General features: G+C 32.7%; 1 pseudogene; it reads right to left on the bottom strand.

Moving 5' to 3' along the window:
• Window positions 1-914: 914 nt before the first annotated feature.
• Window positions 915-9,160, bottom strand: LOC149228830 (putative anthocyanidin reductase; annotated as a pseudogene).
• Window positions 9,161-9,384: the final 224 nt, after the last annotated feature.

The raw sequence follows: 9,384 nt of genomic DNA, 5'->3' as shown, positions 1-9,384 counted from the left end.
TCCCCTCGAAGTCACATGCTCCTGCATCAGAATATTTTGAAACATGGCCCACAAAGATGTTGAGGGTTGAAGATTTTAGTAAGGGAGTAGGTGCTTCCTTCGAGTTGGAGTCGATAAACGTGATGATGGAGTAGTAGCTTCCTTCTAGTAAGAGCTGGAGAAATAAAAGGTCGTAGGAGCTTGCATACTAGTAAGAGTTTGCACCAATACAATATGTAAAATTTTTTTCTTTATAATAAGAAAGTAGAGAGAGACAACAACAAGAAAGGTTTTTTCCCAAATTTGGTTTCCACCTAAAATCTGAGTGTCCTTATGTGTTTATGTGTTGATTATGTGTTATGGTTTATCTTCTCTTTTGTGTATTGTTCATGGTTAATGCATAACAAATGGCTAATGATATAATGAATTATATAATCAAATAAAATTGTGAAGAATAAGTAGACTACATATATAGTATTTTTGTTCATTAAAAAGCGTACACATGTGAGTTGCTTGAATATAAATCGCGTATAAAATTCTAAATGTGAAATTAAATATTAATTGAAATGAAATGTTGATTCACCCCCCTCTCTTAGTATTTCTAACATTAAAGAGTCATCAAATTAATTGAAAAATATATGAACACCAAACAAAGTTAAATATTTTTCTCATAATTTCCAATTCAATGAGAACCCCACTATACACATTTAATATCACATTTATTGTCCTAGATACAAGTACATAGATATTATCAACCCATCTTCTTTGTAATAGAATTAAGAAGAAATTTTTTCTTAGATTCTAGATCGATGTGAATTGTTTTGCTCCACACCACTATTCACAAGACTGAAACTGCACTACACATAATACCATATAAGACATATCATATCTAGCTAATGATTTCTTAATATCATGATGAAATTAGATCTAGGTTATCAATTGAGTATGGTTAGTTTTTGAAAATATTTGTTGTTGTAATCAATAATTTCCTTAAGACTAAACTTATATGTAAATCCCAAATCTAATATCTTCTCTGATGAAATGTTGCCACTACCATTAGTTGACTGTGAATCATTAAAGCTGCAGTAATTAGTCATCATATAAAAAAAGATGAAATTGAAGGATAAAATTAAACATGTAGGTGACAATTCAGACCAAATATATCTAGAAACTCAATAGTGTTAGGGATGACTAACTTTGTGGTTATTTGTGTATGTGCATGTGCAAAGTCCGACATGGTGGTTGTATGTACAGAGAACATATATAGACCCTCTACTCCATTAGGAATAAGTGAGCATTGCAAATATATTGAACATAGATGAGTGATGGTATAGCGTAGGACGTGAATGGATTGCAACAATCCATATTATAACATATCACATGAGGATTGCACCAGATTAAAATATTGGAACCCCACACGTTTAAATCTTAACAATATTTACGAAATAATGGTTAATGATAGGAATTCAATTGTACCTATTATCAATGATGAAGTTACATTGATGCTATAGGGGATTATGGTGGTTATAGAAGGGACTGCAATTATGGGCAAGACGATACTCACCACATTAATACCGTCCTTTCCAAACTTCAACACATCTTTCGCTACAAGTGTTTTCGAATTTCCGTAAAAGTGCTAAAGAAAGAATTTACATATTTCAGCAAAATTGCATTGCAAAATAAAGAATATGCATATTTGAGTAAAAGTTTAAAATAAATATATATTCAAGTATATATTGGATCATTAACTAAAAGCCTCTCTTTACTTTCGAGAGGTGTCAATCTGGATATTGGGAGAAATATCGATGCGGTTGAAATCATATCACGATTCGTTTATCCGATGAGATGAATATCTTTGGATGATCTTCTGATATAATTCATATTCTGACACTCAGATTCATTTGTGGGTACTGTCGTGCCTACCACAATTTCCATACCGAACATGCCATGAGAGTACATGGTCACCTATTTTTTCCGTGATAGTACGTTGTTGCATGGGTTGTTGAAATTATTACAATACATGAAGACAACAATGTGATATTGGGCTTAAAGTCTAATTTGATAGATGTGGAAATTTCACTACCAATAGAAATTGAGTTTTAAGTCATGTAAACTTCAACTTTGTATGCCTCTTCATGAAAATGTCCACAAAATACATGAGCAGGCGATGATGTGGGTCCCTCTGTCCTCTTTTTATGTGTGTCATTGTATGGAAACCACATATTTTCATAATTCGTAACTTATACAGTCACGTATGATTCTCTGTGGTGATAAAGGAGTGATACAAATTCATAGAGAGCTTCTCAAATACCTCCATCAGATCATTGTTGGCATTATAATTCTAACATTGGTTGATTGTAGTTTGTTGATGATGCCCATATGCTACACATGAATATATGAAAGGGTGTTGGTTCATGATGAGTTTATGAGTCATTGATGATACCTCATATTATTCCTATTGTTGATTTATTTATTTGATATATTTCTAATTGAAATATTCATTGATGAGGAGGACATATATTCTACTAATGTTGCATTTTGAAAGAATAATTTTCATGATGACAAGTTGACACAAGTTCAAAGGGACCATCTTCTATGCTTCCAATGGTTCATTGTTCACATTATGATTTCTTGGGAACTATTTATCTAACATTGGGTTACTACATGACGTTGACCGATGATGGGTTTATCAATATTTGTATTACTATTATAAGATATATATGATGTTGTCACTATGTCATGGTTGATGATAGTCAATGTGTTGTTGATCATTCCTATTCTACTTATTGGCTTGTGATGATGAAGCTTCATATATGATTCCGGTGAATCTCTTATCTATAGTAATCTATTTTTGATGGATGTCTTGAATGTTGATCATTAAAGTATATGTATGGCTATGTATCATCATTTTTTGATGTAATGAGCATGAAGAGGCCCATGTTGTCTAGAATGTATTGTAAACATTGTGGAATTATTCCATGTATGGGGTATTGGATGTCAAAGACATGTATATAACTTATATAGCATTGTTTTTTAGGATGATTGATGTAATCTTGGAGTGGTCATATGTACTTTTGGATAGCCATGTATTTTCTTCATCAAGGCTTGTACTTATTGAAAATCATAAGGTCTAGTATATGATCATGGGGAGTATGATCAGTATGAAAGATTATGGTGTTAATTACAATCATATCTTGTAGTTGCACTACTCATTGGTCCATAATATCATATTAGACCTATAATGTTGATCATTTCATGAGGGTATTTCTTTCAACTTGGTTTAAACCTTTGCCCTTAATGTCAAAGGGAGAGACAAGGACTTGGTGTTTTGCAAGAGGTTGGCATCAAGTCCAAAGGGGGAGATTGTTGTCATTATGGATAATGTGTTGTTCTTGATGTCAACCCAGATATAAAATGTGTTGTCCTTGATGTCAATGTATCACACTCTTGTTATGATTGAATGAGCTAGGCAAGTATCTTCATGGATGATGACTACAAATATTTGTTGAATTATTGTAGATGATATGGATGCTTGTACATGTGTTTTATAAGATGAGGAAGAGCATTGATAAGTTAGTCACAAGTTTAATTTGAGGAATATTGAAGAGTGTGAATTTTTCAAAACTGTATGCTACTCAATTGAAGCAAAGTAACATAAATACACAGGTTTCATGAACAAGAGTTGTGTATGCGAACCTCTGCATCGAAAACAAAACAAAAAATCTGGGCATTTCCCATGGTAATATCCCACTATTTTGTGTCACCGACATCTATTTTATCCTATCAACAATTGCCAACAACAAACCCAAGATTTTTCCTTTCCTATTTGCAACGCAAAGGAGTTATATAAAGGAGGAGGAGATCAACCATTTGTGTGTGTAGTTTTGATGGATTATTCATTTGTGGTTTGATTTGAAATAGGTGTGCACTAGGGAAGAAGGAGGAGGTTCCACTTGGATAGATATGAATACTTTTTTAAAAGATAATGGATGTGCTTGATTTGTCTATTGTAGGTGTATTAGAGAAATTTTTTATTAATGGTTGAAAATGAATGTGATTGTGTTTGTCCTTGATAAGGGTTTATGCAAAAGTTAATGGCTATGATAAAAGCAGTGTATGTACGACCGTCACTGCAAAAAAATATGACAATATGTATGCAAAGATTATTTTGAGAATGTTTGTATTCAAAGATGCATAATTGTTTGTAGTAATGATTCAGTGAATGAAAACTAAATGATTTTCATGAGATCTGTATGGCAGTTATGATTATGATTTGGGATTCAGTAGTGTTTTCTACAAAGAGAATATAATGATTAATGTTATGAGATTTTTACACTTGTTGTATTCCTGAATATTGTGTACACAGGCAAACCTTCCCTATAACAGTTGTGTATACATTCTGAGTTAATAAGATTTTAATATTATTGCTTGATATGGGTTGATAGAAGTTGTCTTGCTACTTATTAATGTATATGATGATGGTAGATGAAGTATTCTTTGAACTGATATAACGGTCTGGTAGAAAAATATCGGTATTCAGTGATTTGAGATTTGTGCATAGTTATTCTACGTAGATAGCACATATATACACAGATTGATTTAATTATAGTCACATATCTATCCTAGTTTGATTATGGATAGAGCTTTGTATGACAGAGGTTATTGCAAGGATTGTCCTCAAGACATAGGATATAGGTTTACAGTTCTAATGTGAATAATGTTGTTTTATGTCTGTTAGTCTCTCATGGTTCCCTATTGATGATGTTACTTTGAATTTGTTGCTAATAGTGATATTGCACAATATGGTAATGATTTCATTAAGTTAATGGCTTGATTATGACAAATTGGCATTTAATGATAAAAGAGTTTGAGTTGATATTCAATAGTGTTTAGCTTGGTTGATAAACAATGAACTTGACCTGGTTAGTGTTGATTTGGTTGTAGAGATGTTATAGATCTAACCTAGAAATATATGATAATAGAAATAAACCCAGAAATATAAGATAGGAATGCTTCTTTATAGATCTGACCTTAAAATATATGAGAATACAAATATACCTAGAAATAATAAGATAAAAATAGATAGAAATGCTTCTTTATTGATCAAACCCTTAAGGTAGGGCAACACCATACATTCACTCCTTAAGGAAAGAAAACACTGCACAAGTCATATGCCTTTTCATACAATGATCCTTGAGATCTCTCAATTTCATACAATATTCCTTGACACCTCTCTGTGGGGAGTCTCTAGCATCTATATAGGCCTCATACATAAAATACCGTGGGCCATTACCATGGTTCCCTCAATACCATCTATCTAATACCATGGGCTTATTAAATTATTGCTAACTACTTGTCGTCCCTTATGTGATACGGGTTAACCACGTTATTTATTACTATGGTCCATCCCATTATTACATTATTCCTTTGGGTACCTCCCTCGTAGCCCATATTATCCCCCCTAGGTATACTACAAGAGAGGTGATTGGTATTTTCTATTTGGTTATATAGTTTGAGCATATATTTAATTGGTCGGTGTTTGGTTTCAGAGATGTTATTGGTATTTGGTGTTTGAGCATATTTTTAAGTGTTGGTCGAGTTTGAAATTTTGGTGAAATGTGGCCTACAGGTTTTGATGGTTGATTGAGATAGGTGGATTCAGAATGAATATTTTGAAACATGGCCCACATAAGCATTGGGGGTTGGAGCCTTCAGTAAGGGAGTTGAAGCTTCCTTCTGATAGGAGCAGGTAAACTTGATGATGGAGTAGTAGCTTTCTTCTAGTGGGAGCTCGAGAAACAAAAGGTGCTAGGAGCTTGGATACTAGTAAGATTCTACACCAATACAAGATGTAAAAAGATTCTCTTTATAATAAGAAAGAAGACAAAGACACAACGAAGGTTTTCTCCCAAATTGGATTTCCACCAAAAAAATTGATGTCCCTATGTGTTTATGTGTTGATTATGTGTTATGGTTTATCTTCTCTTTTGAATATTTCTCATGGTTAATGCATAATGAATGGCTAAAGATATAATGAATCAGGTAACCAGATAAAATTGTGAAGGATAAGTAAGCAACATATATACTATTTGTGTTCATTAAAAATGCATACACATATGAGTCGCTTAAAGTGAAGCCATGTATAAAATTCTAAATGAGCAATTGAGTATTAATTGAAATGAAATGTTGATTCACCCCCCTCCCTTAGTATTTCTAGCATTAAAGAGTGATGAAAATAATTGAAAAATATATGAACACCAAAAAAATTTAAATATTTTTCTCATAATTTCCAATTCAACGAGAACCCCACTATACACATTTAATATCACATTTAATGTCCTAGATACAAGTACATAGATATTATCAACCCATCTTCTTAGTATTAGAATTAGGAAGAAATTTTATCTTAGATTCTAGATCTATGTGAATTGTTTTGCTTCACACCAATATTCTCAAAATTGAAATTGCACTACACATAATACAATATAGGACATATCAGATCTCGCCAATGATTTCTTAATATCATGATGAAATTAAATCTGGGTTATGAATTGAGTATTGCTCATTTTTGAAACTATTGGTTGTTGCAATCAATAATTTCCTGCCGACTGAACTTATATGTAAATCCCAAATCTAATGTCCTCTCTAATTAAACGTTGCCACTACCTTTAGTTGACTGTGAATCATTGAACCTGCAGTAATTAGTCATCATATAAAAAATAAAAAATGAAATTGAAGGATGCAATTAAACATGTAGGTGACAATTCAGACCAAATATATATGGAAGCTTACTAGTGTAAGGGATGACTGAATTTGTGGTTATTTGTGTATGTGCATGTGCAAAGTCCGACATGGTGGTGGTATGTCGAGAACAAAGATATCAACCCTCTGCCCCATCAGGAATAAGTGAGCATTGCAGATATTTTGAACATAGATGAGTTATGGTATTGCGCAGGAAGTGAATGGGTTGCAACACTCCATATCATAACAAATCACCTATGGATTGCACCATATTCAAATATTGGAACCAAGCATGTTTAAATCTTAATAATATTTAGGAAATAATAATCAATTATAAGCATTCAGTTGTACCTATTATCAATGACGACATTACATTGACGCTAGAGGGGATTGTGGTGGATATCGAAGGGACTACAATTATGGGTGATATGATACTCACCACATTAATACCCTCCTTTCCAAATTTCACCGCATCTTTTGCTGCAAGTGTTTTCGAATTTGCTAAAAGTGCTAAAGAAAGAATTTACATATTTCAGCATAATTGCATTGCAATATAAAAAATATGTATATTTGAGTAAAAGTTTAAAATAAATATTTAAAGAAAAAAAAGCAGAAATGCATTCTATTAAGAAAATATAAAAGCCATCATAAGATACATAATGGTGACATAAGAAGCCACTTCCAGAATGTTTGAGAAAGCAAATGTAATCAAAACAGTCTCAATAATCAGGATATATATATTAATGTATATATTGGATCATTAATTAAAAGTCTCTCTTTTCTTTCGAGAGGTGTGAATACGGATATTGGGAGAAAATGATGATGCCACCGAAATCAGATCACGATTAATTCATCCGATGGTATGAAGATGTTTGGATGATCTTCTGATATAATTCATATTCTGACGGTCAGATTCATCTCGTGCCTACCACAATTTCCATACCAAACATGCCACGATAGTACGTGGTCACCTATTTTTTCCACGATAGTATGGTGTTGCATGGGTTGTTGAAATTATTACAATACACGAAGACGATAATGTGAGACGAGGCTTAAAGTCTAATTGATATATGTGGAAATTGAGACGAGGGTTAAAGTCTAATTGATATATGTGAAAATTTATTTGACCATGTATATGTTTTCACAAATTTAAATCCATTTCAGTTTTCTTTAGTTTTCTTTACAGGTTATATTTGAGAGATTAAAAATCAAAAGAAAATTAAAATATTAAAATAGTTTTTTAGATGTATTAGTTTAAATTTAAATTAGAATATATTTTAATTTGATATATAGATATATGTTTTTTTATTCATAATTTTTTTAATTTAAATCTTTATCTTATAATTATAAATAGAAAATATTAACTTATTTTTAATATCTATCTATAAATTTTTAATTATAAAATATTTTATATTTTTAAAATCATTTTATTTTTCACATTCACTTAATGTAATTATAAAATTATAATATACATTATTATGTAAAACAAACAAACAGCAACAAAATCATCAATTTTAAAAGCTAAAAAGACAATAATTAACTATATATAAACCAAATGTGACGGTATAAGGTAACTATTTTCACAAAGACACCCACAATGTTTGGAAAACAAGAAGAGAAAAACTAAGAACAGAAATCCTTTTTAGTAATAGGAATAGAGAGAAGACACTTACAGAAACATAAAAATATATGCAAACAGAGAATATGTATAGATTAAGGATGATACACATCATTTTGAAACAGAAATGGTAAGATACAGCAACCATGAAGAGATAGAAAGTAGAATGTTTGAAATCAACCATGAATGTACTCTCGTTTTTAAATGAAAATAAAAAAAGCGTTTTTGTCGATTGAAAAAATAAAAAAGCGCTTACCCAACTTTCACGTTTGTTTTCTCTGATGGAGTCCGCTGAACTCCACAACGATTCGTTGACATGGGCACTTTCATGCTGCGGTGAGAGATGAAGTGCAGATGACACGCCTTACGCTTTGAGCTCGCTTGCACGATCTCAGAACATTCAGTGTTCCGCGGATTGCAGCCTCTATGATCTCATTCTACCCACAACCAATATTTGGTTCAGTTTTGTAGTCCATGTATATTGAAATATGCTTACTAAGTGTTCGTGCTTACCTCCAGATCCTGGGAACCGAAATCTGTGGGAGTGGCAACTTGAAAGACGCCGTGGCAGCCATGGATGGCAGAATCGAAGCTCCCTTCCTCGCAGAGATCTGCTCTGAAAAGACGAAGCCTCCCTTGGGCCCCTGGGAGTGAGAGAAGACATGAATTCTTTGATGGGTTGTCTGGATCTCTGAGAGTGGCATGCACTGTGTGGCCATTCTCCAGCAAAGCCTTTACGAGCCATGATCCGATGTATCCCCTTGCCCCTGTTACACAAACTGGAAGGCCCATTCCTTCGGAAGGAGCAACAATGGCGCTCATTTTTGTATCTTTTTCCTTTCGAGATGTGTCATTGTGGATAATCGGAGAATCACATCACGATTTAAACATCCGATCCCGACCATTCCTGCGATATAATTTGTAAGATTTTTGAGATACACAGATCTAGATCTGCAAAACAATAAACAAGCTTGCAAGAGAAGGAAGGAAGCGAGCAAGAATTGAGAAAAGAATGAAAATTGATTCTACAATATTAGTTTTAGAAT

The sequence above is a fragment of the Pinus tabuliformis genome, chromosome J, assembly GCF_031772625.1.
Source record: "Pinus tabuliformis cultivar Carrire ecotype Pingquan chromosome J, CPIR1, whole genome shotgun sequence".
Lineage (NCBI taxonomy): Eukaryota > Viridiplantae > Streptophyta > Pinopsida > Pinales > Pinaceae > Pinus > Pinus tabuliformis.
Note: the sequence above shows the minus strand (reverse complement) of the source record. Positions and strands in the feature narration are given on the sequence as shown.